Source organism: Podarcis cretensis (assembly GCF_951804945.1).
Source record: "Podarcis cretensis genome assembly, chromosome: 2".
NCBI classification, from domain to species: domain Eukaryota; kingdom Metazoa; phylum Chordata; class Lepidosauria; order Squamata; family Lacertidae; genus Podarcis; species Podarcis cretensis.
The window spans coordinates 43,344,887-43,352,763 of record NC_137171.1 but is presented as its reverse complement, the minus strand read 5'-3'; positions in this window follow the sequence as shown (position 1 = coordinate 43,352,763).

Below are 7,877 nucleotides of genomic sequence, written 5' to 3'. Positions count from 1 at the left end.
TAGCCTTCCAAGGCCCACGACAAGTGTACCCAGCTGCCCCCCACCTCTGCATGGGCCTGTCCATAGCCTTGTTGAATGTAGCTCCCTAAGGAAAGGAGAACCTCTGGCCTTCCACCATAGCTGTCAACTTACAGATTTGAAAATAAGGGACCAGCAGCCTTGAAAATAAGGGACCGGCAGCCAAAATAAGGGACCTGCAGCCTCACCTGTTCCAGGCACTCCAGTCTTCCTGTCCTCCTGCAGTCTGGTCAAACTCATGCTGGTAGCTTCGAGAACACTGTCCAACCAACTTTGTAACCAGAGGTTCAACTGAATAGAATCTGACTCACATGCACCACAAGGCCTATGCAGCCTCAACTTAAGATGGCTCCCCGGCCTGGCTTTGCACTGCAAAGTTTGCAGCAGCACGTGCAACAAAATGGCGTCCAGCATTCAAAAAACCCCTCAGTTTGCATTAACTAGCCACACACAAGGCATGCAAGCTCAACCCCCAGTCATTCTTAGACTTCTTATTGGGAGAGCAACACAGCCAAGCAACACAGTTGGAGCCTCCCTCCTCCCTGGCTGGCAGGGAGGGAGGGAGAGGAGCTGCTTCCTTTGAAATTTAAGGGACATCATTTAAGGGACATTTAAGGGACATCCATCAATAAGGGACAGCAGCGGGACATGGCGCTGGAATAAGGGACTGTCCCTTCAAATAAGGGACACTTGACAGCTATGCCTTCCACATATTGCTGGACTGACTACAACTCCCATAATCCCTGATCATTGGCTAGGTCTGTCCTCCAAGACCAGCTCTCCAAATAATAGTTAGGGAAAATGCATAGCTCTATCCTGAGGCAGATGTGAATGCGCAGAGCTTTTTTGCAGAGGATTTTTGGACTGAGCCATACGTAGTTACTGAGGATCCAGAGCCTTACCAAACATACCACTGTTGAGTTGTTTTGTGTTCTATCTGCATAGCATATATACAGTTTTATACCAGGAGTGGGAACCTGTGGCCTTCTAGATATTGCTGGACCCCAACTGCCATCAGCTTCAGCTGAGAAGACCACCAGCTCCTTATTCTTAATTTATATATTAGTTCTGAAAACTAATACTACTGAACAGACGTCATGCTGAACAGTTCAAATCTTTGCTCAAACTTTCATTTCCCCATAAACAGCCCTTCCTTTTTCCTTCCCAACTCCACAGCTTAATCCTCGCAGCTTCATTTAGTACATACTAGAAATGTTGATGTTTCCCTGTGGATTTCAAGAATTAATACATAGTTAATGTCTTTTCCGGCTGTGTTAGCAGCTTGATAGACAGCAGGTGAATTATATACTGTTTGGAAGAGTGAAAATCACAGAAGGGCTTGAGACACCCTAGATAGGCTTCCTTATCACATTTGTGTAGAGTAGAGAATAAAGCAAGAGAGAGTGTAAACATGTCAAGACACTCTTGGTAAGTCATGTGGTTCCATGTAATCATTTCTTAAATGTCTTATAAAGGGCTGCACTGGCTGTAGTTTGTCTTCATTCAGTGTGTCACTGCCAGATCTACCTGATTCCTTGTGCTGCTCTGTCCTAAGTGGATCATCTAATATATTTTAAAGACAGATTTGTCAGTTGCAGCAAGGGCAGCAGCTGTAGCTCAGCAACAGAACCTATGTGTTGCATGTAGAAGACCTCTGGATCAAGCCCCAGCATTCCCTGTTAAACAGACAAGGAAAGATCTCTGCCAAGATCCCAGTGAGCTAGCACTAGGAGTAATAGCAGGACTCTGTGTAAGGCAACAGCTTTATATATCCATGCTATAGCTAACCTTCTACATCAGGAATGAGGAGCTGCCCTGTGAATCATCACCTGCTCGTCTTTCATTTCCCATTCTAATAACAATTTATGCATTCTGGAACTTACTTTGTTGTTATTCCCTAGTAATTCTCAAATTGCGAGGTTTGATATGGAAAACCCGATCCTTTTTATCTTCCTTAAAGACTTCATTGAGTTGAAAATATTGTAACCACTCTGTTATTTGTTGACCTAACTCTTCAAACCTCTTCTTTAATATAAGTTCACAGTCTTTTTCTTTTAATAAATCCTTATATGTCACCCAGCCCCCTCTCATCTTCTTTCCCCCCACTGATATAGCTTCAAGTGGGGAAAGCTACCCTGTTTTTGCCTAGCATCTAAATTTGGAACAAGGGGTTGCTAATATCTTCTAGGGGGAACCTATTAAAAAAAAGTAGTTGTGACTTGCTTGAAGACCTCAGTGTCAGGGCAAAGTCCTGGACAGTGGTATTTGGCAAGTAAATTTGTTTATGGAACCATGGGATTGGAAGGAAACAAAAATATGACCACCCCCATGTAATCCATAATTCTGCAGAGAGCAGGTACATTGCAGAAAGATGCGTGCCAACCTTATAGTTTCAGATGAGGGCGGGGGAGAGTTTTAAGCAATGCAGGAATCTGCCTTACACTAAATAAAACTAAATAAAACTATTTATCCATCTATGTCACTATTGGCCACTTTGACGGGTAACAGCTCTGCAGGGACTCCAGCAAAGTCTGCTCCTTCTAGCTGAAGATGCCAGGGATTGAACCTGGAACCTTCTTCATGAAAACCATGTGTTCTGCCACTGAGCTTTGGTTCCTCCTCTACAGTTTTGGCTAAGTTCCAGGCCATTTTAATCATCAATATTGCAATGTGGTGCATTGCATGGTGAAGAGGATTCCTGAGGCCTTATCAGGCTCAGTCACAGACCTCCGGTGTGAGTTTAGGTGAGTTTCTTTCAATGCATCTTTTTCTCTCTCAATCATTACAAGGAATAATGGAATAATCCACACCATGGGGCCAGTCTTAGGTCCTTGTCCTGCCAACAAATTTTGTCATTTTCTATAGGAGCTCAGGGTAAAGTGTCCGAAGCAGGGATACTCAGATATGTAGAGAAAGGGAAACAATACAGACTCCAAGAACAAGTAGCCAGTGTGGATTTCTGGAAACAGAGTGATAATCCTGTGCAGCCACAGGACGAACCTCCTGTTCATTGCCTTTTTGCCAGGAAGAAGAAAGGAACACATTCAGAATTGTTATAATTCCATCACAAGGAGATCAATCTGGTGCAGTAGGCCCTGTTTCTTTCATATGAGTGAAGCAGCCTGAATGACAGGGAAAGGAAGCAGTGTACAGGGTTTTTCCTTTGGAATGGATCCAGGGTTCTTCCTTCCTTCCCTCCCTCAAACATAACAGATGCCAGACGTGTCTGCCTGGGCAACAGCCAACCCCTGAGGCATGGGAGCTATCAACAGGGTGGTGAAGGTTTATGGATCTCAACACAAAAGGCTGGCAGCCACCACAATGTCCAAGCACCTTGCTCTTGAGCAGCCACTCTCTTGTCTAGTCCAGAGCTCCACAAGACCAGAAAAAGGTGGTCTCTCTTCAACAAAAAGAAAAGGACAGCATTTATAAACAATGGTTGAATACCTGAGTCCAGTGCTATTTTTCTAGAAAAAGAGGTGCCGGAATTCAGCATGAACACCTCCCTCGGTCTCTTAGAATGGCAATGGCCCCACCTGAGAGATGCCAGAACTGAGTTGGGCAAGTTCTGGCTAAAAAAAACAACCCAGACTGGACCACACACAATCCTCTGTCAGATATGGGACCAATGCGCACATTATTGGCAAGGGTTATGAGTCATCCTTGAAGCAGTAAGACTGGCACAAAAAACGGTGTCTGTAAATGACTGATGGGGTTGGGGTATGAATCTTCAGTAGTAATACCTCATAGGTGCATTTCATGGTATTTTGGCCAGAAATGTGTAGATTTCTGAAGGACCAGCATGATGGCTAGAATCCTAACCCAACATATGGGAGTAAGCCCTGTTGAATTCAATAGGACTGGCTTCTGAGAATACATGATTAGGGTTGTACTATATGGTTGCTATTAACTCCAGATACCATTTGTTTAAAACAAACGTGCTCCTTCACATTACTACTCTTTGTCTGTCCTTTTGATATTGTCAAAATTATGAGGAAAATTGGGCCACTTAGTTCCAATGGTCATGTTCACCACCTCACATGGTTCTATTATGGGTTGTATGAAATGTATGTCATGCTTTGGTTACTTACCACTCAGCAATAAGTACCTAGCACCTCAGCTGGTTGTTAAAATAGGCTTAATTCTGATGGAGGGCAGAATAGAGGATACATTGGAATTTACCCAATGTTAATAACGCAATATCCAACAAAGTTGCCCCACAAGCACAAGGACATCTGCCTGCACAATGAGACTTCTTCTCCTCTTCCTGCATGCTCCCCCAACACCCCTCACATATGTTCTGGGGTTCCCCAACCCTCTGGAGCAGATTTGGTGGGGGGGGGGGACAAGGAGAGAGGAAAGGGAGTCCTATCAAACAGATGGAGAGCCTTGCAATATCAGGATAACTGCTGGATAAAACTGAAAGTTTATTTGAGCAACAGTGAAAACAAATTTGCAATAAACTGAAATGAATGGGTGCCAAACTCATGCGTAATCTCCTAAATGCATTAGCCTGCATGCGCCAATTCCACTTCAGATCTTTCCATGCTAAGAAGGAAGTTCTGAAGGGGGGTTCTAAGCACATCAGGATGTGTGTGTGTGCCTAGTTCCTTTTGCAATCAGGAACTCTTGATAAGACAGAGTTCCTGATAATAGAATCTGAAGCCAGCTTGTGTGGAGATGTTAGGGTGTGCCCCCTCCCCATTTTTACCTGCATGTATCCTGGCGTGCTCTGGTCCATATGGTCATGAAGAATTGGACATGACTCAACGACTAAACAACAACATCCTGACAAATGCCGGCATCAGGCTTTCCCCGCTCAGCTAATCCTCAGTTGTCACCTTCAAAAAACACACACCCCAACGGCCATTCCACACCTGATTCAACTTCTACTAACCTTAACATTCTATACTCCAAGCGATCCTCGCCCCTCCAAATACAAGAGCTAAGCTTGGGGGCAAACGGAGGCCTGTTTTTAATTTAATGTGATATTCTTGGGAAAAACACAGACAGGATTCGTGCTAAAAATAAACCTAGGAAACGTGTACGATAAAGGGTTGATTTGAAGGAAATGCACCACAAACCTTGGAATCATGATTCCTTGGAAGTGTATGGAAACACCAGTAGGGAATTCTGCTGGAAAAACTAGTAGGAAGAACTGTGGATCACAAGAGCTGTGGTAAGGGAATGGGAAAATATGTTCATCTTTCACTTGGAGAGACTTTGGCATGGAATACTGCCACCCTCGTGAACCCTCACAAGTCAGGCTTTGTACTGACTTAAACAAAACTGGCTTTATTGCAGTAGTTGTATATATAGTACATCAAAGGAAAATAAACAGAAATGCATTCTCTCAACCTAAGGTTTATGCTGTGTGGTGTCCTCTGGAGATTAGAGAACCAGGCTATATTGCTTGTGAGCAGAGGCACTTGCTCTCAGTGAACCAAGAAACCAAGAGCTAGAGAAGCTGCCAGTACAGCTAGCTTGCCTGTTACAAGAATCATTAGTGCAAGTGGTCTAGTCTGCTCACAAGATGCCAGTTTTCTAACCCTGGAGGAGGAGGTATGGTCTTTCAAGACTCCTCTCTGACCACATTACACTATTTGCTTGAGTAGACTGATTGTACAGTGATGTCTGCTCCATCTCAAAAATCCCATAGCCTAGAAACCCAAATTCTGTAATTTGACTGTAAACAGAACAAACTATGCAGGGTGAGGACCAATGTAATGTAAGACTATCCAGCTGCTTTCTTCCAGCTTCACAACAGAACTTATCATCTGCATGAATTATGGCAAAACTGCTGATCATTGGTCCATTGTCTACAGAATGCACACACCAGAAGTGAGATGTAATGTAGACATGGAATCTGGCAAACACCACAACAGCTACTGCTGCCGAAGAGGTTTGCTACTGTTCAGTTGCTTAAAAGCAGATTGCCTCTTTGGGGCAGATGTTTCAATGCGAGATCTGGTGGGGTATATGTTGTTTCTCCACACCCAGGTAAGTAGCAGCTATGATAATATGGCTTTGCCGCTGTCCAATCTCTGCCTTACACAGGGGTTTAGTTAGATCCAAATGGTGCGAGAGTGAAATGGCTTATGTTCATTCCCCTGCTTCTTATATTTCCACACTGCATATTTAACATTTTCGTCTTTGCCCCTGATGGGCTTGAAAATGCTGGCCTGGCCCAGACCTGTGCTATTCTACAGCTGCACTCTAGTGCATGCTTATTGAACACAGTGAGATTTCTAAAGTGTGGCTATATTCCAAGACTTTATTCTATTTTATTGTATTTTTAGTTCTGTTATGGTGAAGACTATGCGGTTCAGATACCCACAAAGGTTTTAATTACTAATTAGTCAAATAAATGTTCCTGTTTCCCTCGTTCTCTCCAAATTACCTCCTTCTATGATAAAAGTTTATGCATGAATATATCCCAAGATGTAATTTTATTGCATTTTTATTCCTGTGACTGATGAAACTATGTAGTTAAAATGGCCACAAAGGTTTTTAATAACTAATACAAGCTTGCGTTTCCCCCGCTCTGTCCAAATTACCTCCTTCTGTCATATGCGCTTAAGCTTATATGAGCTCTAAATATTTTGGAAGCATTTTGGGCCATTGAAATTAAGCTCTTTGAATAATAGCATTACCAATATTGTCCAGGCATTTTGTTTGTGAGCAATGTCCTAATGCACAGGTGCCCTCCAGATGTTGTGGACTACAACTCCCATCAGTCCCACTCAGCATGGCCTGTGGTCAAGGATGAAGGGAGTTGTAGTCCACACCATTTGGAGGACACCATGTAGGCTACTCCTTAGAATGATTCTTTCTGGCAAGGAGTCTCTTGCAACCTCTGGAGATACCTCAGCACAAGCCATATAGTCAGAATCTTTTGCAATGCAAGGAAATGGTGGTTTGCCAATAAGCAAAAGGTCAGCTATAATGGGGCTTCTGTGTTATGCTGAGCAAGTTCAAAGGTTTGAGAACTGAGCAGAATCAGGAGTATCAGCTGACAAAAGACAGTAACTTGGTTTGTATAGTTTGTTTATAGACACCCCGCAAGCAATCTGTACCTGGAAGCAGAAGTAGGCAAAAAGTGGCCATGTGCCAGATTAGATTCTGGGATACCACCCTTCTCTGACTCCCTCCCTGCTTTCTTCTTTGTTCACATTCAATTTCACACCATCAGGTAAATCCATATAAATGCAGCCTGTTGGATTGCCAGCATGTTTTCCTCTCTGGGTAGAGCTAGGAAGCAGGAAATCCAAACAACACACACACACACACACACACACACACACACACACACACACGGAACATAATCCACTAGGGAGCTCTCTTGTGCAAGCTTTGTTGAAATGAACAGGATCTATGCTAGAACTTTTTCGTTAGCTCCCATTGATTTCAGTGGTTCTTTCAGTCTGAGAGAACATCTGGGTTGCTGTCTCCTGCCATTAAGAGAGTCCCAGATTCACCATTTGGAGACCACTGCCTCACCTTAACCTCCCGGCATGCCACATCAGTTGCCTGGGTATGTTAATTCAGAAGTAAATCCCACTGTGTTCAGCACAGCTTGTTCCTAGATAAGTGTGAATAAAATTGTAGCTATAGAATTCAGGAAAAAGAGTTGATTGAAAAAAATGTTACATTGGCTATCACCCTCTGTATTTGATAACAATAATCTGTTTTTCTGTATATTTATTCAGTACAGATTCCTACTTTATATTCATTTGGTTTTCTATTTATTGTTCGGGCAACCCCCACTTAGGCACAATCTAGCTCAGGCATAGGCAAACTCGGCCCTCCAGATGTTTTGGGACTACAACTCCCATCATCCCTGACCGCTGCTCCTATTA